Genomic DNA, 25041 nt, shown 5'->3' on the forward strand with positions numbered 1-25041 from the left:
GTTTGCATCTAGTTTGAAACTTAACCAACTTTTTCTTCACACAAGTGCTACGGGTCCACAAATGTGTTTATGTCTTTTTGATATAACTTAATGGCAGTCACAGACTGCTGCCTGGTCACTTGGATCTCCAGCTACCTCACCGACAGGCCACAGTATGTTAGGCTGAGGGACACCACATCTGACACTGTGATCAGCCGCACTGGAGCACCCCAGGGCATGGTGCTGGCCCATCTTCTCTTCACCCTGTACACCTCTGACGTTTTTTACATCTCGGAGCTCTGTCACAGCCAGACGTTCACAGATGACACAGCCACTGTTGGATGCATCAGGGATGACAGAGAAGGAGGACAGGAGCCCAGTGAAGGACTTTGCTGTCTGGTGCCACACAAATCTACAGCGCAACACCTCGAAGACAAAGGAACTGGTCATTGACTTTGGGAAGTTCAGACCAAGTCCATGACCAGTTCTGATCAAGGGAGTTGAGGTGGAGGCTGTGGATTCCTACACGTACAACTGGACTGGACAACCCACACAACCACCTGTACAGGATGGGACAGAGCAGGTTGTACTTCCTGAAGAGGCTGGGGCCATTTAACATCTACAGGAAACTCCTGCGGATGTTCTACCAGTCCGTAGTAGGCAGCGTCATCTTTTACACTGTGGTGTGCTGGGGGGCAGCACATCCAAGAAAGACACATGCAGACTAGACAAACTGATCAAGCGGACTGACTCCGTGGTTGGCATGAAGTTGGACTCTCTGGTGACGGTAGCAGAGAAAAGAACACTGGACAAACTACTGGACATTATGGACGATGCCAGTCACCCTCTACACACCGTCATCAACAACCAGAGGAGCGTCTTCAGCCACAGGCTGCTCCTTCCCAAGTGCAGGACCAACAGACTGAAAAAGTCCTCAATCAGGGGGAGGAGGAGTAACAGGATGACAGAGGACGGGAATGAGAGGAACAGTAGTAGTCAGTAAACCAGTATTGATCAGTATGTCTGGTATTTATTGTATTGTATTGTGTATTTCTATTGTTTTTCTTTTTTACTTTCACTTTTGACACTGTGTGCTTCTTACCCTGTGTGCTGCTATACAATGCTGCTGGAACCTCAGATTCCCTGAGGGAGGCTTCCCAAGGGATCAATAAAAATCTATCTGTCTGTCTGTCCGTCCGTCCGTCTGTCTGTCTGCGCACACACACACATATATATTACTATGTCGCATGGAAGGACGTCAGAGTCTGGGCAGACCCCCTGTGGCGAGTGTCAGTGCTCCAAGATCCACTGCCACGCCAAAGCTCCCCTTGCTCTTTTCCCTGTCCTTGACCACAGATTCGATCACGTTGACGTGGGCCTTGCGGGCCCCCTGCCCTCCTCCCTGGGCTTCACACACCTCCCTACAATGGTGGATATATTTCTACCCAGTGACAGGAGGCTGTTCCGTTGACAGCTGCAACAATGGCTGTGATGGCCTGGGCATTCATTGGCATAGCTGCTGCGGCACTCATCCCTGCCCACACTGCCACGACTGCCCTCATCCACACCTTTCACACATCTGCGTTGCCCCCAGGTGAGGCAACCTTCATGCCATCGGCACCTTGGTCACCCGATTCGACCTCCCTTCCGACAGGGACTCACAGTTTATGTCTGAGCTCTGAAATGCAATTGCATGCAGCCTGGATGTGAGGCTCCACTGGACCATGGCATAACATTTATTATTATCGTTATGGTGAATTCTGGGGAGGCGTGTGTGTGTGTGGGTGGGTGGGTGCATGTAGCAGACATTCAACAATTAATGCATGATGTGGACATAATTCACCATACAGAGGTGTGCATACTGAGTTTTCTTGTCTCTGCAATGTGTATTCTATGCATACAAAGCTGTTTCATGTCACACACCCTGACTGGGTGAGCAATGTGTATTCTATACATATAATGCTGTCTTGGCAATGTGCATCCCTGCTATGCATATAAAGCTGATTCCTCTTCTGGTGACACCTTGGCATGTGTGAAGTACATATCAAAGTCTCTTGGCCTCTTTAGGGGCTCCTTCACTCATAGTACGAATGTGGTCAAATTGCGCATGAAGTGCACATGAAGCAGGAATCATAAGCAATATGTGTAAATTCGTAGCTGTCTCCAACGCGTCGTACACCTGTTGCTACAACTATTTGTGCACACCAGCGACTGAAAGACAGCGTGTGGCTGTGAGAGCCCATTCGAGCCCTCTCGCGGCAGGTGTTGACCAAATTCCAGGTGACACGCACCTGGAACATCTAACACCGCTCTTGGGCACTTACAAAACGTGTGGCCATTCGCACTATTATGAAGAAAACAGTCTGCAGAAGATCACTGTTGAGCTGTATGTGAAATTTGTCTTAGATAACACACGCAGTGCATGTGTTGCGCTGACCCCCGGCTCCCCCGACATGTGGCATGTGTCGGGGGGAGGGGAAACTTGCATAACATGCTGACATGTATGTATGTATGGACAGCTCTGATCACATGGGGACCGGACAGGGAGGTCTGAGCGCACACAGCACAGGTGCCTGTAAGCTGATCACAGCACACTGACAGCTGGGTGACAGCTCAGTGCACACATTACAAACACAGAAACTACCGCCAGGACAGTTAAATAAATAATTATGGCAATACTTACATACACAATTACATAACAAATAACGAAAATGAATGACCACATAACACAGAGACACGTTGGTGTGAGCTGTGAATGGACAAGGGGGTGTGTCTGTTCACAGCGCTGTTGTGATCTGTGCTCCTGGAGGTCCCAGCTGGAGAACACATCCCGTGTTTTGAAGGACATGAACTTGCAACATTTCCCCGTGAGGCGCGTGTCTGTGCCTGCTGTCCTCACGTGGAAATACATAAAGACATATATCTCTTTTGCAACGGGCTGGAGAGGGCGCACACTGACAGGCTGTTCCAGCTGGAACAGTCCGTCAGTTCATGTGGACATGCAGCAGGCGATCTGAATGTCATGTCTGTCTGACAGGACACGCGTGTCCTGTGAGCGGCGTGCCCCAGAACCATTTGACATATTGCGCCCCCTTTTATGTATTATTTATATCAACCCAGTGATATTCACTAATTTTACAGCTGGTTTTTATTTTATTTTTCTCTGCATCAGTGGCACGATGTGGTGCACCACATCCCAGCTGCACGCACTGTGTTCCTGCTCACACGACACTGTCGCAGCGGGATCGTGCACGCCTGCCCGTCGGCTCAGGGTTTTTGTGGTTCGCTCATACAAGCTATTCCTCCGTGATTTGCATTGATTTATACTTATTCGTACTATGTGTGAAGGGGCCCTAATGCTTGTTCCTGTCAGGCATGTGACAAAATACTAAATCTGTAATGTTTTCCTGTTGGAGCCCGTTGTTGTTAATAGGCAGGTTTGAGCTGTATAAAAGCTCTATGAATTGTGTGAAATAAAAGAGAAAGGAGAAATAAAGAGGCAAAACAAAGTAGCACGCTGATGCGCTGTCAAAATGGGAAATTGTTGCTCCTTTTTTCAGCTATCACAGTGTCCACACCTCCTCTTTTAGTGTCCCTGCCAGTTTTATTTTTTGAATATTTTTATTGGATTTTTAACATATTCCACACACACATGCCTTATGAAAACAATCAACAACTTCAATACTATGCACACACACACATCAATAAGAGTTATAATACCTAATATTAAAATAAATATATTATAAAAATAATAATATATGAAAAAATAAAATAAGAGTAACAAAAATGGTTGCATAAATAACACTATGTAACACAATTTTTGTTCCTGGCTTCTAAGTGTTATATTTCAACTGCTTATGTCTAAAGTCCATGGAAAAATGACGACATTCAGCACAAACTTTGATTTTTTTTTTTTTTTTACGTTCTAGAAAGTTCTAAAAATTTCTTGAAATTTCTAGATAATTCTGGAAACTTCTAGAAAATTCTGGGCAGTTCTGGCAGTTAAAGAATATTCTAGAAGACTACTCAGCAGTAGTGAAGGCGAATCGAGAATATTCTTGAAAACAGACAAATTTCAAAATATCATTGTCCTGATCACAGAAGCAAAGTTTCTGTGGAATAACAGCTATTTTCTATTTATTTAAGGCATAACAGGTTAGAAAACACACTGTGTACCCAGGAACAAAACAAAAATAAAAATTTGTTACATAGTGTGCAATGCAAGATAGCTACAGAAAAAAAAAACGTTAATCACAGGGCCATATTTATTGTCTTCCTGCCAGTTTTTTGCACTGTTCTACTTCGTTCTTTTTTTGGAGTTCTATGTTTATTTTTGTATTATGTCATTTTTGGATCTGTTTTGGTTCTACTTAACTTTAGATGTCTTTAGTTTCTGATCACCTTTTGCTGTTAGTTGTCACTTGACCTTTTGACCCTGTCACACACCTGTCCTCCATTTGTTAATCAATTTGAGTTGGTATTTAAGTATTTGCTGGTTCCTTTATGTTTGTCACTTTGCTCACATTATTCGCTTTGCTCTCTCCTGTTTTGTACAGCTGTGCTCAAAAGTTTACATACCCTGGCAATTTTTTTTTGGGGGGGGGGGGGGGGGATTGGCCATTTTTCAGAGAATATGAATTATAACACAAAAAACTTTTTTTCACTAATGGTTAGTGGCTGGGTGAAACCATTTATTGTCAAACAACTTTGTTTACAATTTTTAAATCATAATGACAACAGAAAGACACCCAGACAACCCAGAAGAACTTATAGGCTCATGTGGCTGTGATTGGAGAAAGTGTGCACATTGCAAATTTTGCATTTTGTACCATTAGTTATACAGCTTCATGATGAAGTGGTACAGAGGAGGATTTTCTTAAAAAGAAGACAGGCACGCGCACACACACACACACACACACACACACACACACACCTCTCCACCGTGATAAGGTGATGGTTCCCGGAGAAGAAGCATCACCATCATCATAATACCAGTTCTTCATTAGCCTAAATATGAAATCTCTTGAGCTGTATCTCATGCTGTTATCGTGTTCCAGTAGCAGCAGTCTGTGCATGTGCCTAAACGCATCATTGTTCTTCGAATAGCCTCAGGTCTGCAGGGAAGCTCTTCTGTTTTTATGAGAGGGATAAGTGCCTCTGCACACTGTGGGAGACTGAAAGATGTCGAGCTGAATTTGACAGGGTTTCATTACACTCACAGGTCATAATTTAAATGTGGTAAACCATTGTTTGTTTATTATTGTTAATCTTTCATGAAAGCAGCTGCATTAGAAAGTTCATTTATTTGTTGATGTCACGCTTATAACGGCGTAGTCTTAAGTGATTCCTAGTGTTACAATGGCCAGTGATTTAAAAGGCTCACTGGGTGTCTTAAATTAAATATTGACATCGTAGCCAGAAATCCCTCAGACACTCAGGTTATGCATCTTAATAAACCATTTTCAGGTATCTACAATGTAACTTATGTCTTTTGCGTTAAATGAAAAGCTGCTGCTATATTCCTTGTCAACTCTCCTGCTGAAAAAAGCACATTCCAGCAATTAGTCGAGGTCTCACAGATTATGCAGGAGTTCAAATCTTGTTTTATATATATATATATATATATATATATATATATATATATATATATATATATATATATATATATATATATATATGTGTGTGTGTGTGTGTTTGTATCAAAGATGGGTAATGAGTAATTCATGTCTAAATTTTGATTATTGCAGGAGAATTTTTGCTGCACAGTCTGTCTAAGAATTGTGCAATTGTGAGGATGTTTAACTGCAAAAGTGCACATACAAAATCTGTTCTGCATAGTATCATCCTTTAAACTGAACACATACAGGATGTGAGATGACAAATAAGGACAACAAGACCAACCAAAATAGTCTATCAAGGTCTGAGACAAAAGCTACAAGAAAATGAAAATTGACTGTTCATGGTTAACTGCGTTTGTTTTTAATTATTTGGAGACAGTTAGGTTAAAAACAACAATCTCACATTATGTATCCTGGGAGGTGAGGCCTGTCAGTTTCCTTCAAATGAAAGGTTTTTTTTTTGTGTATGTAAAATATTAGTCCTTTGATATTTTGTTATATGATTCAAGCTGGTATCTGGGCTTATTTACATTCAAGGACAGGGTGAGAAGCTCAGATATCCGGGAGAGGCTTGGAGTAGAGCCGCTGTGCTGCTTTTTCATAACAAAAGAAGTCAAGCTGAGGTGGTTTAGGCATCTGGAGAGGATGCCTCCTGTTGTCTCCATAGGGACATCTTCCAATACGTCCAACCAAACAAGTCCCAGGGCACGCTATATATTTCCTCACTTGCTTGGGAACATCTCAAGATCCCCAAGAAGAGTTAGACAACTTGACTGAGGTTAGGGAAGTGTGGGATGAGCTGCTTTGGGGACTGCCACAGTGACCCGGATGCCAGACCCAGATAAACAGCAGAAAATGAATGAATGATTCAAGCTGAAGTGATTCTCTCATGTGAATGTTCCAAATTAATATCCAGATAGCCCCTAATTCTTTATTTTGACCCATTTCAAAGGTACAGCATTTTTGGTTGAACCAAAAACAAATCCTTCTGAGTTTTACTTTGATATGCTCTATAAAAAAGCCCTCCGTAAAGCTAGGACATCTTACTACTCATCACTAATTGAAGAAAATAAGAACAACCCTAGGTTTCTTTTCAACACTGTAGCCAGGCTGACAAAGAGTCAGAGCTCTATTGAGCCGAGTATTCCTTTAACTTTAACTAGTAATGACTTCATGACTTTCTTTGCTAATAAAATTTTAACTATTAGAGAAAAAATTACTCATAACCATCCCAAAGATGTATCGTTATCGTTGGCTGCTTTCAGTGATGCCGGTATTTGGTTAGACTCTTTCTCTCAGATTGTTCTGTCTGAGTTATTTTCATTAGTTACTTCATCCAAACCATCAACATGTCTATTAGACCCCATTCCTACCAGGCTGCTCAAGGAAGCCCTACCATTATTTAATGCTTCGATCTTAAATATGATCAATCTATCTTTATTAGTTGGCTATGTACCACAGGCTTTTAAGGTGGCAGTAATTAATCCATTACTTAAAAAGCCATCACTTGACCCAGCTATCTTAGCTAATTATAGGCCAATCTCCAATTTAAAATTCTTCATCTTACTTATAAGGTTTTGAATAATCAGGTCCCATCTTATCTTAGGGACCTCATAGTACCATATCACCCCAATAGAGCGCTTCGCTCTCAGACTGCAGGCTTACTTGTAGTTCCTAGGGTTTGTAAGAGTAGAATGGGAGGCAGAGCCTTCAGCTTTCAGGCTCCTCTCCTGTGGAACCAGCTCCCAATTCAGATCAGGGAGACAGACACCCTCTCTACTTTTAAGATTAGGCTTAAAACTTTCCTTTTTGCTAAAGCTTATAGTTAGGGCTGGATCAGGTGACCCTGAACCATCCCTTAGTTATGCTGCTATAGACTTAGACTGCTGTGGGGTTCCCATGATGCACTGAGTGTTTCTTTCTCTTTTTGCTCTGTATGCACCACTCTGCATTTAATCATTAGTGATTGATCTCTGCTCCCCTCCACAACATGTCTTTTTCCTGGTTCTCTCCCTCAGCCCCAACCAGTCCCAGCAGAAGACTGCCCCTCCCTGTATGGCATTGCCTTACAATATAAAGCGCCTTGGGGCAACTGTTTGTTGTGATTTGGCGCTATATAAATAAAATTGATTGATTGATTGATTGATATGCCACTGCACAGTCTACAATATGTGACAGTTGCACCTTGACAAGGGGAGAAAACACTTGAACCAATTCATTGTTTTTCCCAGACAAGCCTGAACTCGTCATCATTATTCCACTCTGTCCATTGCTCACCTTCAGACAAGGAGACACATGGAGTAGACAATATTCATTCCATAGATGACTTGGTTTGATCACCACAGTTTGAGCAGACTGACATCAGACAGGTGATGAGCTTTCCAGTCCTTTAGACTGCAGATTTAACACAGCATCATAGTTAAAGATCCAGCAGAAGCTCAGGACCACAACTAATGAACTGATGACAGCCTTTGAGGCATCAAACAGAAATGTGACATCATCCACCTTTTGGAGATCACTCCATCAGGAGGAAATCATTCCTCCTTTGTACATAACTGACATAAAAAGGCTTGTGATTTAGCTTTGTAGCCCTCAGGGGTCTAGAAACATAAAATCCCATTGACTTGGACTTGCCCAATAGGATAATGTTGATTTTAGATGGATGGTAATAAATCACTCTCCAAAAGGTAGATGTTGTTACTTCTAGCTTATCCCACTAGTGTCTAACTTCTTATTTGTGACCCTCAGGTTCTGGTAACCTTTAGATTAATAGTGCCTTCATTTCTGGGAGTTGATTTGGGCTGTATTCTTTTGATTTCAACATATTTGCACAGTAGATTATACGGCTGCTCATGGTTGGAAATTGACTTGTGGAGATGAAAAATTCAAATGTTTGGTTCTGGTTGTCAGACTGACCTTTAAATATACCCCACAGGTGTCCAAGTAAACTTCTAATTATGCCAATTACTCATTAGATAGCTTTTAAAGGTAATTAAATTAATTTCTGGATTCTTGCAGCCCCTTCGGCAATCTTTAAAGAGCCAGTTAACATGGTGTATGTAAACCTTTGACCCCTTACAAATTTGGCATGTTGAATAAAAATATAAATAAATCTATTTTGTAATATTTTTTTGAAAAAAGTTTATGATGAAGGGAAATAGACACTGGAGTTAATTGAACGTGATTGTTTTGAACCAAGGTGTATGTAAACCTATGTCCCCAACAGTATCTGGATCCATACTGTATTTTGTATTCTCATTCGGCTTCATGAGCACTTTGTTTTATTTGCAAACTGTATCTGGACGTGCAGACACCTGAGTGGTTGCGTGCTGAGGAAAACCTTTGACTCTGGACCCAAAAGCTTCTAATCTGTGCAAGGTGCAGATGAGAGAAATGTATGTGTTGCCAATTTCTGGAATCCCTCTTTGTTCTATATTTGAACCATTTGGTTTTCTTTGAAGTTTGATTATGGTCTGCAGGATAAATCACATAAAATTAAGTCGTTTCAGACCACAAAGATTTGCATTCTCATCATGCATCTTTGAAATCTTTTTGAGTCATCAGCTCCTGTGGGAACAAGCCTGAAGATAACCCATTCAGGAAGCCCATATGAGCGTCAACGAGTCGAACAAAAACAGAAAATGCAGCCCTGCAGGTTTACAAAAAAAGTTGTGCAAACTGGAATCTTTAAACTGGGCTGAATGTCCTGAACAGTTCATGTTGTTGAATGAACACAAGGAGAAAAAAAAATGCAAAATATAAATGCAGATGTCACCACAGTTCAGTATATAAGCGTGCACGTTCACTCAAGCTGATCATGTTGTGCATATCTGCAGTCATGGTCAGCATTAATGTCATTCCAGATTTTTAAAAACATATTATAAAAAGTTTTTTTTTAAAAAATATGAATGAACCAATTTTGTATTATTTGAATATCTAATAAAATGAAATTTTATATACAACCCCAAGTTGGGACATTGTGTGAAATGTAAATAAAGACAGAATACAATGATTTGCAAATCCTCTTCAACCTATATCCAACTGAATACACCACAAAGACGAGATATTTAATGTTCAAACTTCTTCTTTGTCTTTCGGCCGTTCCCGTTAGGGGTCGCCACAGCAGATCAATCGTTTCCATCTCACCCTGTCTTCTGTATTTTCCTCTGTCACACCAACCACCTGCATGTCCTCCCTCTGCACATCCATAAACCTCCTCTTTGGCTTCCCTCTTCTCATCCTGCCTGGTGGCTCCATCCTCAGCATCCTTCTCCCTATATACCCTGGGTCCCTCCTCTGCACATGTCCAAACCACCTCAATCTCGCCTCTCTGACTTTGTCTCCAAACCGTCACACCTGAGCTGTCCCCCTGATATGTTCATTCCTAATCTTGTCCATTCTTGTCACTCCCAAAGAGAATCTCAACATGTTCAGCTCTGCCACCTCCAGCTCTTTCTCCTGTCTTTTTGTTAGTGCCACCGTCTCTAAGCCGTACAACATAGCTGGTCTCACGACTGTCTTGTAACTTTCCCCTTCACTCTTGCTGATATTCTATGGTCACAAATCACTCCTGCCATCTTTCTCCACCCACTCCACCCTGCCTGCACTCTCTTCTTCACCTCTCTACCACACTCTCCATTACTTTGAACAGTTGACCCCAAATATTTAAACTCATCTACAACCCCTGGCAAAAATTATGGAATCACCGGCCTTGGAGGATGTTCATTCAGTTGTTTAATTTTGTAGAAAAAAAGCAGATCATAGACATGACACAAAACTAAAGTCATTTCAAACGGCAAATTTCTGCCTTTAAGAAACACTATAAGAAATCAGGAAAAAATTGTGGCAGGCAGTAACGGTTACTTTTTTAGACCAAGCAGAGGGAAAAAAAAATATGGACTCACTCAATTCTGAGGAATAAATTATGGAATCACCCTGTAAATTTTCATCCCCAAAACTAACACCTGCATCAAATCAGATCTGCTCGTTAGTCTGCATCTAAAAAGGAGTGATCACACCTTGGAGAGCTGTTGCACCAAGTGGACTGACATGTATCATGGCTCCAACACGAGAGATGTCAATTGAAACAAAGGAGAGGATTATCAAACTCTTAAAAGAGGGTAAATCATCATGCAATGTTGCAAAAGATATTGATTGTTCACAGTCAGCTGTGTCTAAACTCTGGACCAAATACAAACAACATGGGAAGGTTGTTAAAGGCAAACATACTGGTAGACCAAGGAAGACATCAAAGCGTCAAGACAGAAAACTTAAAGCAATATATCTCAAAAATCGAAAATGCACAACAAAACAAATGAGGAACGAATGGGAGGAAACTGGAGTCAATGTCTGTGACTGAACTGTAAGAAACCGCCTAAAGGAAATGGGATTTACATATAGAAAAGCTAAACGAAAGCCATCATGGACTGTGGATGACTGGATGAAAGTCATATTCAGTGATGAATCTCGAATCTGCATTGGGCAAGGTGATGATGCTGGAACTTTTGTTTGGTGCCGTTCCAATGAGATTTATAAAGATGATTGCCTGAAGAGAACATGTACATTTCCACAGTCATTGATGATATGGGGCTGCATGTCAGGTAAAGGCACTGGGGAGATGGCTGTCATTACATCATCAATAAATGCACAAGTTTACGTTGATATTTTGGGCACTTTTCTTATCCCATCAATTGAAAGGATGTTTGGGGATGATGAAATCATTTTTCAAGATGATAATGCATCTTGCCATAGAGCAAAAACTGTGAAAACATTCCTTGCAAAAAGACACATAGGGTCAATGTCATGGCCTGCAAATAATCCGGATCTTAATCCAATTGAAAATCTTTGGTGGAAGTTGAAGAAAATGGTCCATGACAAGGCTCCAACCTGCAAAGCTGATCTGGCAACAGCAATCAGAGAAAGTTGGAGCCAGATTGATGAAGAGTACTGTTTGTCACTCATTAAGTCCATGCCTCAGAGACTGCAAGCTGTTATAAAAGCCAGAGGTGGTGCAACAAAATACTAGTGATGTGTTGGAGCGTTCTTTTGTTTTTCATGATTCCATAATTTTTTCCTCAGAATTGAGTGAGTCCATATTTTTTTTCCCTCTGCTTGGTCTAAAAAAGTAACCGTTACTGACTGCCACAATTTTGTTTCCTGATTTCTTATAGTGTTTCTTAAAGCCAGAAAGTTGCCATTTGAAGAAAACTGAAGTTATTGTACTTGGCCCCCCAAATCTTAGAAACATGGTGTCTAACCAGTTCCTTACTCTGGATGGCATTACCCTGACCTCTAGTAATACTGTGAGAAATCTTGGAGTCATTTTTGATCAGGATATGTCATTCAATGCGCATATTAAACAAATATGTAGGACTGCTTTTTTTTTTGCATTTGCGCAATATCTCTAAAATTAGAAAGGTCTTGTCTCAGAGTGATGCTGAAAAACTAATTCATGCATTTATTTCCTCTAGGCTGGACTATTGTAATTCATTATTATCAGGTTGTCCTAAAAGTTCCCTGAAAAGCCTTCAGTTAATTCAAAATGCTGCAGCTAGAGTACTGACAGGGACTAGAAGGAGAGAGCATATGTCACCCATATTGGCCTCTCTTCATTGGCTTCCTGTTAATTCTAGAATAGAATTTAAAATTCTTCTTCTTACTTATAAGGTTTTGAATAATCAGGTCCCATCTTATCTTAGGGACCTCATAGTACCATATCACCCCAATAGAGCGCTTCGCTCTCAGACTGCAGGCTTACTTGTAGTTCCATGTTTTGTAAGAGTAGAATGGGAGGCAGAGCCTTCAGCTTTCAGGCTCCTCTCCTCTGGAACCAGCTCCCAATTCGGATCAGGGAGACAGACACCCTCTCTACTTTTAAGATTAGGCTTAAAACTTTCCTTTTTGCTAAAGCTTATAGTTAGGGCTGGATCAGGTGACCCTGAACCATCCCTTAGTTATGCTGCTATAGACTTAGACTGCTGGAGGGTTCTCTGCTCCCCTCCACAGCATGTCTTTTTCCTGGTTCTCTCCTTCAGCCTCAACCAGTCCCAGCAGAAGACTGCCCCTCCCTGAGCCTGGTTCTGCTGGAGGTTTCTTCCTGTTAAAAGGGAGTTTTTCCTTCCCACTGTCGCCAAGTGCTTGCTCACAGGGGGTCGTTTTGACCGTTGGGGTTTTTCCGTAATTATTGTATGGCTTTGCCTTACAAAATAAAGCGCCTTGGGGCAACTGTTTGTTGTGATTTGGCGCTATATAAATAAAATTGATTTGATTTGATTTGAAATGACTTTAGTTTTGTGTCATGTCTGTGATCTGCTTTTTTTCTACTGAATGAACATCCTCCAAGGCCGGTGATTCCATAATTTTTGCCAGGGGTTGTACTTTCACCACTTCTACTCCTTGTAACTGCACTATTCCACTAGGCTTCTTCCCATTCACACACATGTACTCAGTCTTGCTTCTACTGACTTTCATTCCCCTTCTCTCCAAAGCATATCTGCACCTCTCCAGACTAGACTCAACTTGCTCTCTACTCTCACTACAGATCACAATGTCATCTGCAAACATCATTGTCCATGGGGACTCCTGTCTGATCTCATCCATCAACTTGTTCATCATCACTACAAACAAGAAAGGACTCAGAGCTGATCCTTGGTGTAATCCCACCTCCACCTTGAATGAGTCTGTCATTCCGACTGCGTATCTCACCGCTGTCACACTACTCTTGTACATGTCCTGCACTACCCTAACATACTTCTCTGCCACTCCAGACTTCCTCATACAATACCACAGCTCTTCTCTTGGCACCCTATCATAAGCTTTTTCTAAGTCCACAAACACACGATGTAACTCTTTCTGGCCTTCACTGTACTTCTCCAACAGTATTCTCAGAGCAAACATTGCATCTGTAGTGCTCTTTCTCAGCATGAAACCATATTGCTGCTCACACATCTTCACCTGTTTTCTAAGCCTAGCTTCTACTACTCTTTCCCATAACTTCATGCTGTGGCTGATCAGTTTTATGCCTCTGTAGTTACTGCAGCTCTGCACATCACCCTTGTTCTTGAAAATAGGAACCAGCACACTCGTCTCCACTCCTCAGGGATCCTCTCACTTTCCAAGATTTTACACTTAACAAAAATATAAACGCAACACTTTTGGTTTTGCTCCCATTTTGTATGAGATGAACTCAAAGATCTAAAACTTTTTCCACATACACAATATCACCATTTCCCTCAAATATTGTTCACAAACCAGTCTAAATCTGTGATAGTGAGCACTTCTCCTTTGCTGAGATAATCCATCCCACCTCACAGGTGTGCCATATCAAGATGCTGATTAGTCACCATGATTAATGCACAGGTGTGCCTTAGACTGTCCACAAGGCCACTCTGAAAGGTGCAGTTTTGTTTTATTGGGGGGGGATACCAGTCAGTATCTGGTGTGACCACCAATTGCCTCATGCAGTGCAACATATCTCCTTCACATAGAGTTGATCAGGTTGTCAATTGTGGCCTGTGGAATGTTGGTCCACTCCTCTTCAATGGCTGTGCGAAGTTGCAACATGGAGCCGTGCATTATCCTGCTGCAACAAGAGGTGATGTTCTTGGATGTATGGCACAACAGTAGGCCTCAGGATCTCGTCACGGTATCTCTGTGCATTCAAAATGCCATCAATAAAATGCACCTGTGTTCTTCGTCCATAACAGATGCCTGCCCATACCATAACCCCACCACCACCTTGGGCCACTCGATTCACAACATTGACATCAGAAAACCGCTCACCCACACGACGCCACTCACACTGTCTGCCATCTGCCCTGGACAGTGTGAACCGGGATTCATCTGTGAAGAGAACACCTCTCCAATGTGCCAAACGCCAGCGAATGTGAGCATTTGCCCACTCAGGTCGGTTACGACGACGAACTGGAGTCAGGTTGAGACCCCGATGAGGACTACGAGCATGCAGATGAGCTTCCCTGAGACGGTTTCTGACAGTTTGTGCAGAAATTCTTTGGTTATGCAAACCGATTGTTTCAGCAGCTGTCCGAGTGGCTGGTCTCAGATGATCTTGGAGATGAATATGCTGGATGTGGTGGTCCTGGGATGGTGTGGTTACACGTGGTCTGCGGTTGTGAGGCTGGTTGGATGTACTGCCAAATTCTCTGAAACGCCTTTGGAGACGGCTTATGGTAGAGAAATGAACATTCAATACACGAACAACAGCTCTGGTTGACATTCCTGCTGTCAGCATGCCAATTACACGCTCCCTCAAATCTTGCGACATCTGTGGCATTGTGCTGTGTGATAAAACTGCACCTTTCAGAGTGGCCTTTTATTGTGGGCAGTCTAAGGCACACCTGTGCACTAATCATGGCGTCTAATCAGCATCTTGATATGGCACACCTGTAAGGTGGGATGGATTATCTCAGCAAAGGAGAAGTGCTCACTATCACAGATTTAGACTGGTTTGTGAACAATATTTGAGGGAAATGGTGATATTGTGTATGTGGAAAAAGTTTTAGATCTTTGAGTTCATCTCATACAAAATGGGAGCAAAACCAAAAGTGTTGCGTTTATATTTTTGTTGAGTATATTAAACAATCTTGTTAGAAACTCTACTGCCATCTCTCCTAGACATTTCCATGCCTCCACTGGAATGTCATCTGGACCAACTGCCTTTCCACTCTTCATCCTCTTCATAGCGGCCCTCACTTCTTCCTTACTAATCTCTTGTACTTCCTGATTTACTCTCACCACATCATCCAGCCTTTTCTCTTGCTCATTTTCTTTATTCATCAACTCTTCGAAATATTCCATCCACCTTCTCAGCACACACTCACTTGTCAGCACATTACCATGTGCATCTTTTACCACCCTAACCTGCTGCACATCCTTTCCAGCTCTGTCCCTTTGTCTGGCCAATCGGTACAAGTGCTTTTCTCCTTCCTTACTATTCAACTTCTTGTACAGCTCGCAATATGCCTTTTCCTTCGCTTTTGCCACTTCTCTTTTCACCTTACACCACATCTCATTGTACTCCTGTCTACTTTCTTCATCTCTCCGACTATCCCAAAAGTTTTTTTGCCAACGTCTTTCTCCTTATGCTTTCCTGGACCTCTTCAATCCACCACCAAGTCTCCTTGTCTTCCTTCCACTGTCCAGATGTCATACCCAGTACTGTCCTACCTGTCTCCCTCACCACATCTGCAGTACTTTTCCAGCTGTCCAAAATTGCTTCCCCTCCAACCAGTGCTTCTCTCACCTGCTCACTAAATTTCACACAACAGTCTTCCTCCTTCAGCTTCCATCATCTGATCCTCTGTTGAGTTCTCACTCTCTTCTTCTTCTTTACCTCTAAAGTCATCCTACAAACAACCATCCTATGCTGTCTACCGACACTCTCTCCTGTCACACCTTACAGTCTCTGATTTCTTTTAGCTTGCATCTCCCAATAAAGAATGTAGTCCACTTGTGTGCACCTTCCTCCACTCTTATATGTTACCCTGTGCTCCTCCATTTTCTGAAAGTAGGTTTTCACCACAGCCATTTCCATCCTTTTTGCAAAATCAACTACCATCTGTCCTTCCCCATTCCTATCCTTGATGCCATATCTACCCATTACTTCCTCATCACCTCTGTTCCCTTCACCAACATGCCCATTGAAGTCTGCTCCTATCACCACTCTTTCATGCTTGGGCACAGTCTCCACCACCTCATCTAACACACTCCAGAAATCTTCTTACTCCTTCATCTCACAACCTACCTGTGGGGCATATGCACTGAAGATATTCATCATCACCCCTTCAATTTCCAACTTCACACTCATCACCCTGTCAGACACTCGCTTGACCTCCAACACACTTTTAACATACTCTTCCTTTAAAATGACCCAACACCATTTCTCTTCCTGTCCTCACCATGGTACAACAACTTGTACCCACCGCCAATGCTCCTGCTCTTACTTCCCTTCCACTTGGTCTCTTGCACACACAATATGTCTACCTTTCTCCTCTACATCATATCAGCCAGCTCTCTCCCTTTACCAGTCATACTACCAACACAAGTCCCCACTCTCATTTCCACCCTTCTAGTTTTCTTCTTCTCCCGCTGTTTGTGGAAACATTCTCCTCTTCTTCACCGTCTTCACCCAGCAGTAGCCCAATTTCCACCGGCACCCTGTTGGGCAACAGCACCGGTGGGGAATGTTGTTATCCTGGGCCGCAGCGATCCGGTATGGAAATTCGATTCTTAGTCTGCATAGTTGGGTTGGCTTGTTTTACGCCGGATGCCCTTCCTGATGCAAGCGTCCTCATTTATCCGGGCTTGGGACCGGCACTCAGAATGTACTGGCTGCACACCCCATGTGGCTGAGTTATTTAATGTTCAAACTGATAAACTTTATTGTTTTTGTGCAAATATTAGCTCATTTTAAAATGGATGGCTGCAACACATTTCAAAAAAGCTGGGACAGTACATAATATACAGTACATAATATAATCAGAAAATTCAGAGAATCTGGAGAATTTTCTACACGTAACAGCAAGGCCGAAAACCAGCAATGAATGCCCATGACCTCCGATCCCTCAGGGTGGCACTGCATTAAAAACTGACATCATCGTGTAAAGGATCTTACCGCATGGGCTCAAGAACACTTAAGAAAACCATTCTCAGTTAACACAGTTCGTCGCTACATCTACAAGTGCAAGTTAAAACTCTACCGTGCAAAGCCAAAGCCATACATCAGCAATATCCAAAAACGCCGCCGCCTTCTCTGGGACTGAGCTCACTTGAAATGGACAGATGCAAAGTGTAAAAGTGTGCTGTGGTCTGATGAGTCCACATTTCAAATTGTTTTTGGAAATCACGGACGTTGTGTCCTCCAGACAAAAGAGGAAAAACACCATCCAGATTGTTACCAGCGCAAAATTCAAAAGCCAGCATCTGTGATGGTATGGGGGTGTGTTAGTGCCCATGGCATGGCAACTTACACATCTGTGATGACACCATGAATGCTGAAAGGTACATCCAGGTTTTGGAGCAGCACATGCCCCATCCAGTCCCAGCAGAAGACTGCCCCTCCCTGAGCCTGGTTCTGCTGGAGGTTTCTTCCTGTTAAAAGGGAGTTTTTCCTTCCCACTGTAGCCAAGTGCTTGCTCACAGGGGGTCGTTTTGACCGTTGGGGTTTTACATAATTATTGTATGGCCTTGCCTTACAATATAAAGCGCCTTGGGGCAACTGTTTGTTGTGATTTGGCGCTATATAAAAAAAATTGATTGATTGATTGATTGACATGCTGCCATCCAAGCAACGTCTTTTTCTGCAAGACAATGTCAAGCAACATTCTGCACATGTTACAACAACGTGGCTTCATAGTAAAAGAGTGCGGTACTAGACTGGCCTTCCTGCAGTCCAGACCTGTCACCCATCGAAAATGTGTGGCACATTATGAAGCGGAAAATACAACAACAGAGACCCCGGACTGTTGAACAACTGAAGTCGTACATCAAGCAAGAATGGGAATGAATTCCACCTCCAATGCTTCAACAGTTAGTGTCCTCAGTTCCCAAATGCTTATTGAGTGTTGTTAGAAGGAAAGGTGATGTAACACAGTGGTAAACACTGTCCCAGCTTTTTTGAAACATGTTGCAGTCATCCATTTCAAAATGAGCAAATATTTGCACAAGAACAATAAAGTTTATCAGTTTGAACATTAAATATCTTGTCTTTGTGGTGTATTCAATTGAATATAGGTTGAAGAGGATTTGCAAATCATTGTATTCTGTTTTTATTTACATTTTACACAACATCCCAACTTCATTGGAATTGGGGTTTTGTATATGTGTGTGTGTATATATATATATATATATATATGTGTATATATATATATATATATTTTTTTTTTTTTAACTTGAGCCTGAGCCAGATGGTTGTTCCTGAGTGGTGGAAACCCTTATGTCTGGTCCCTGTGCCCAAGAAGAAGAACCCCAACACACTTAATGACTACACACCTGTGGCCCTAACGTCACCTGTTCTGAAGTCATTTGAGCGGTTATATACAGTATATTCAAACAAAACAGGAAGACATGAGCTTCAATGACATACCAAGTGTGCTGTCCTCGGTATACTTGTTCTATAAACTATGACAGCCAGCTAAATCTTCACACATTCACACACACATTTCACACATTCCATGTTAAAGAGAAATTCAGTGATATTCAGGTCACCAGTCACCCCCAAACATATCCGGTGAAGCCGACAACTTGGGATGCACTGTGCTCAGGCAAACCAAGGATGAAAATCAGGTGGCTCCTTCCATTTAGGATGCCATATTCATGGAAATAATGAATGACGGACTAAGTAAAGACTCAGACAGTAGTTGGGTAGCACCATTGCCTTTCAAGAGTTCACGTCCATAGCTCCATGACAACATGACACAAGCACCGAGGTACCTCATGTCTCTCATGCATTTAAAAAGTTTACATACTCCTCTTCTTAATACCGTATATTTCCCCCTTTAACATCAATGACAGCTTGGAGTCTTTTGAGGTCGTTGTGGACGAGGCTCTGATGGTAAAGCTGATACTGAATATGTCTTGGACTTTATTTACATCAGTTACGAAGAAATACAAATACAATAACACTGCGAAATAACAAATTGTAATAATGCGAGGTCTGTGAGAAAAGTATCCGACCTTATTATTTTTTTAAAAAACCATATGGATTTGAATAACGTGTGATTACATCAGCCAAGCTTGAACCCTCGTGGGCATGCAAGAGATTTTTCACGCCTGTCGGTGACGTCATTCGCCTGTGAGCACGTCTTGTGGAAGGAGTGGTCCAGCCCCCTCATCGGAATTTCTTTGTCTGAGAAGTTGCTGAGAGACTGGCGCTGTGCTTGATCAAAATTTTTTCAAAAACTGTGAGGCACATCCGAGTGGACACTATTCGAGAAATTCAGCTGGTTTTCGGTGAAAATTTTAACGGCTAATGAGAGATTTTGGATTGTTTCTATCACTGTAAGGACTTCCCACGGAGCGGGACGTCGCGCAGCGCTCCGAGGCGACGTCGTCATCCTGTTTCAAGCTGAAAACCTCCAAATTTAAGCCTCTGTTGACCCAGGACGTCATGAGAGAACAGAGAACTTTCAGAAGAGGTCGGAATCAGCAGTTTATCCGGACATTCCACTGTTAAAGGAGATTTTTTTTAATGAAAGACGTGCGGACGGATTGGCGGCGTTGGCTCGCAGCCGGCGCGGCGCGCCCGCCACAGGAAAAACACCTCCATTGGAAGCCTTAAGGACAAGTTGGAACATGCCCTACTGTTAAACAATTTCTCAGATACTCACTCAACTGAAAGCCACCAAAAGCCGCCTGGATTTTACAAATGGTTATCAACACGGAGATGTTTTTCCTGTGGCGGGTGCGCCGCGCCGCCAATTCGTCCGCACGTCTTTCATTAAAAAAATCTCTTTTAACAGTGGAATGTCCGGATAAACTGCTGATTCCGACCTCTTCTGAAAGTTCTTTGTTCTCTCACGACGTTCTGGGTCAACAGAGGCTTAAATTTGGAGGTTTTCAGCTTGAAACAGGATGACGACGTTGCTTCGGAGCGCTGCGCGATGTCCCGCTCCGTGGGAAGTCCTTACAGTGATAGAAACAATCCAAAATCTCTCATCAGCCATTAAAATTTACACCAAAAACCAGCTGAATTTCTCGAATGGTCTCCACTCGGATGTGCCTCACAGTTCTTGAAAAAAGTTTGATGAAGCACAGCGCCAGTCTCTCAGAAATTTCTCAGACAATGAAAATCCGACGAGGGGGCTGGACCACTCCTTCCACAAGGCGTGCTCACAGGCGAATGACGTCACCGACAGGCGTGAAAAAACTCTCGCATGCGCACGAGGGTTCAAGCTTGGCTGATGTAATCACACGTGATTCAAATCCATGTAGTTTTTAAAAAAAAATAAAACTGTCGGTTTCTTTTCTAATAGACCTCGTATGTCTCCAAATCATGTGCAATATTAATGTCTACAAAGCATGTGCAATAACAACTTGTTTATATATATATATATATATATATATATATATATATATACTTCATTTTCTTTTTATTGTATTGTTAAGTATTATTTCTATTATTTTATCTTTGCACACGCTGCCTGACGCACGTTTCCTTTCTATTTGCACTCATCTTGTGTGTTTATTAAGAGCTGATGTAACAACTGAATTTCTTCATTGTGAGATCAGTAAAGTCTTATCTTATCTCTGTGGTAAATCTGCATGGAGTAGACAGTTCTCAAAAACTGAGTGATTGTGCAAGAAGAAGAGTGAGGAAAGCCACCAAGACACCCAGACAACTGAGAAGAAGTTATAAGCTTATGTGGCTGTGATTGGAGAAATTGCACACAGTGCTAAATTTGCATTTTGTATCACCAGTTATGCAGCTTCATAATAAAGAGGTATAGAGGAGGATTTTCTTAAGACCTGAATGTTTAGCTGCAAATTGCCAGAAGGTACATCTGAGATGCAAGCCTAGATTGGATCTGTTTTGGTGAAACAATGTCTTTCTCCACTCTACTCCACTATGATGCTAAGAGTTCTGCTCTTTCTTGGTTAGGGAAGAGGACAGGAACTTCCTACATTTTCTTTGGTTCCAAGACAATGGCCTATCCAAAGCCACTGTGGATTGTCTCATGAGGGTCCATGTCTTCGGTAACAACCCCTCACCTGCAGTAGCAATACATGGCTTGTATCGGCCTGTTCAAATCATCAAGTTTCATGTTGACCCTGATGTGAAATGATTTGTAATGTGTGGCTTCTATGTAGATAATAGTCAGAAGTCCCTGCCTATGGTTGAAGCTGCTGTCAGTCTGCTAAAGAAGACACAGGAAGTTCTCTCCAAATTGAATCTAAGACTCCATAAGATTGCAACAAACAGAGTTCATGGATACCTTTACATCCAACGATTATGCAAGTGATCTCATAAACTTGGACTTTGATGCAGATATGTTACTGATGCAGTGTAGCCTCAGACTCAATTGGAACCCCCAAACAGACTGTTTCCGCTTCAGTGTCTCTAATGAGATAAAGCCTTGTTTCGTCTACAATCAACAGCCTCTATGACCCCGCTTGGATTTGCTGCACCGGTGACAATCCAAGGCAAGGCTATTTTGCGAGAACTTTCTGCTGACAATGGTGACTGGGATGCTCCAATACCTCAAGCAATGAACAATGCTTGGACATCATGGGGGGTTCGTTTGTCAAAGATGTCTGAACTTACCGTTCTTAGACTCTACACAGATCACCATCAGCAGCTATCAGAAGAGAATTGTGTGTCTTCTGTGAAGTGTCACTTCACGCTATTGCTGCAGTGTCCTACCTAAAAGTCATAGATGCAGGTGGAAATAACCAGATTGGATTTGTCAAAGGTAAAGCCAAGCTAGCCCCTCGCCCTGAGCACACAGTGCCAAGACTTGAATTTTGTGCAGCAACACTCATTGAGTTAGCAGACCTGATCTCAGCAGAACTAGACCTTCTGCTGGATGCTGTTACCTACTTCTCAGACAGTAAAGTGGTCCTGGGCTATATTTGTAATGAGACCAGATGCTCTTATGTTTACATCAGCAACCAGGTGTTACGCATCCGAAGATCCTCCTGTCCAGACCAATGGCATTATGTGCCACCAGACCAGAACCCTGCAGGCCACCCAACACATTCTGTCCCTGTTGGCCACCTGAAAGACACCAACTGGCTGAGTGGACCCAAATTCCTGTTCAAGCCAGAGTCCAAACATTAGGCCTCTGGTGTCTACCTTAAGTACTACAACCTCATGCAAGCAGCTAGGTTCCAAACATTTATGAAGTTGTCTACTTGGAAGTTACTGACTTATGCATTGACCAGCCTTGTCCACATTGCTCATCACTGCAAGAAATCCCAACGAGAAAATAGTGTATGTAAGTGCTGGCGTTAGTGCAAGGAAGAATTGACTGTCAAGGAATCCAGTCAGGCTTCAGCCACAAGTATTCACACAGTACAACAGGAAGTTCACAGCCAAGAGATAAAGTGTATACGAAAACAAGAGAAGATACCAAAAACGAGTATTCTCAGAAATCTGGATCCTTTCATTGATACACATGGCTTTCTGAGAGTCGGAAGATGCCTACACCATTGAAGTCTTGATCAGAGTGAAAAGATAGCCTTGATTATCTCTGGCCAGCATCACATTGCAGATTTACTCATCAGACATCATCATGAGGTCATCACTTTACAGAAGGGGCTGTACGTTCAGCTGGTTTTTGAATAACTGGCAGGAAGTAAAGAGTGAGCACCATCACCCACCAATGTGTAACATACAAAAGACTCAGAGCTCCATTCAACATTCAGAAAATGGCCAACCTTCCAGCTGATCTTCTGTCATTACACCCTCCTTTCACAAATGTTGGGCTAGACATGTTTGGCCCTTGGAATGTCTCCTCGTGAAGGACCAGAGGTGGCCTTGCACAGAGTAAATGGTTGGCAGTGATCTTTACATGTATGAGCATAAGAGCCATACACATTGAAGAAATAGAGCCCCTTCATGTTCAGCTTCTTAAATGCACAATGGCATTTCATTGTCGTGCGTGGACCAGTCAAACATATTCGTTCCGACCATGGCATCAACTTCACTGGCGCATGTAAAGACTTGAAAATACCTTTGAACATTGAAAGCACGATTGTGAAGTCTTACCTGTCAGACCAAGGCTGCACTTGGACCTTTAATCCTCCACATGCATCCCATTGTGGAGGAATTTGGGAGAGAATAATTGGACTTTCAAGGAGAATTCTGGATTCAAAGTTGCTCCAGCTGAGGACAAACTTACCCATGACACGTTTGTGACTTTCATGGCAGAAATAGCAGCAATCATCAACACCAGGCCTCTTGTTTCTGTGACAACTGACCCTGATGACTCCTCAATACTCACACCACATGCTTTTCCTACACAAAAGGTGAACATCATCCCTGCTCCTGCTGGTGAATTTGACATTGCAGACCTCTACAAATCCTAGTGGCGACAGGTTCAACACTTGTTCAACACCTTCTGGGATAGATTTTTGTATGTTTCAGTTTCACACTTTCCTTGAAACATCAAACCTGTGGGCACAAGACAACTGTCTTCAGAGTAAGAGTTTAGCTGGCTGTCAGAGTTTCTAGGACAAATATGGTGAAAACACCACACCACGTTTGGTAGAAATCAGAAATAGGTCATGGGAGGAGTACACCAACAAACAAACAAGACATGAAATCATGATCTTCAATGACCTACCAAGTTTGGTAGAAACCAAAAATAGTTCATGGGAGGGGTAGGCCAACAAACTGGATGGATGGATGGATGGATGGATGGATGGATGGATGGATGGATGGATGGATGGATGGATGGATGGATGGATGGATGGATGGATGGATGGATGGATGGATGGATGGATGGATGGATGGATTTTTTTTGCCATTACAACAAGTGCAATGAAATTTCTTCCCACACAATCACCTCAAAAAAATACAATTAATCCACAATTATTACAAGTTGAATGTAATAATGAAACACATCAAATTAGAACACCCATACATATACGGATACGTTTAAGGATATGATTCCTTCTTTATGTTCTCTAATGCCATATACCAACACAGTGCAGAGTAGCTACCTAAACTCTGTGAGTGGGATAGAGTATCTCGTCAATAATTTTACATCCTCATTGAAGACAACTTTGGATGCTGTAGCTCCTCTGAAAAAGAGAGCCTGAAATCAGAAGTGCCTGACTCCGTGGTATAACTCACAAACTCGCAGCTTAAAGCAGATAACCCGTAAGTTGGAGAGGAAATGGCGTCTCACTAATTTAGAAGATCTTCACTTAGCCTGGAAAAAGAGTCTGTTGCTCTATAAAAAAAAGCCCTCCGTAAAGCTAGGACATCTTTCTACTCATCACTAATTGAAGAAAATAAGAACAACTCCAGGTTTCTTTTCAGCACTGTAGCCAGGCTGACAAAGAGTCAGAGCTCTATTGAGCCGAGTATTCCTTTAACTTTAACTAATAATGACTTCATGACTTTCTTTGCTAATAAAATTCTAACTATTAGAGAAAAAATTACTCATAACCATCCCAAAGACATATCATTCTCTTTGGCTGCTTTCAGTGATGCCGGTATTTGGTTAGACTCTTTCTCTCCGATTGTTATTTTCATTAGTTACTTCCTCCAAATCATCAACATGTCTATTAGACCCCATTCCTACCAGGCTGCTCAAGGAAGCCCTACCATTAGTTAATGCTTCAGTCTTAAATATGATCAATCTATCTTTATTAGTTGGCTATGTACCACAGGCTTTTAAGGTGGCAGTAATTAAACCATTACATAAAAAGCCATCACTTGACCCAGCTATCTTAGCTAATTATAGGCCAATCTCCAACC

The 25041-nt window shown here is 42.3% G+C and overlaps 1 long non-coding RNA gene across 1 annotated transcript; it reads right to left on the reverse strand.

The window, feature by feature from the left end:
* Positions 1–736: 736 nt before the first annotated feature.
* On the reverse strand, positions 737–22843 carry LOC117511678. The gene is made up of 3 exons (XR_004561037.1): positions 22832–22843; positions 8663–8671; positions 737–912 (listed from the first exon to the last, which is right to left on the reverse strand). It is a non-coding gene; the product is annotated as an uncharacterized LOC117511678 (long non-coding RNA).
* Positions 22844–25041: the final 2198 nt, after the last annotated feature.

Source organism: Thalassophryne amazonica, chromosome 6 (genome assembly GCF_902500255.1).
Source record: "Thalassophryne amazonica chromosome 6, fThaAma1.1, whole genome shotgun sequence".
NCBI classification, from domain to species: Eukaryota; Metazoa; Chordata; class Actinopteri; order Batrachoidiformes; family Batrachoididae; genus Thalassophryne; species Thalassophryne amazonica.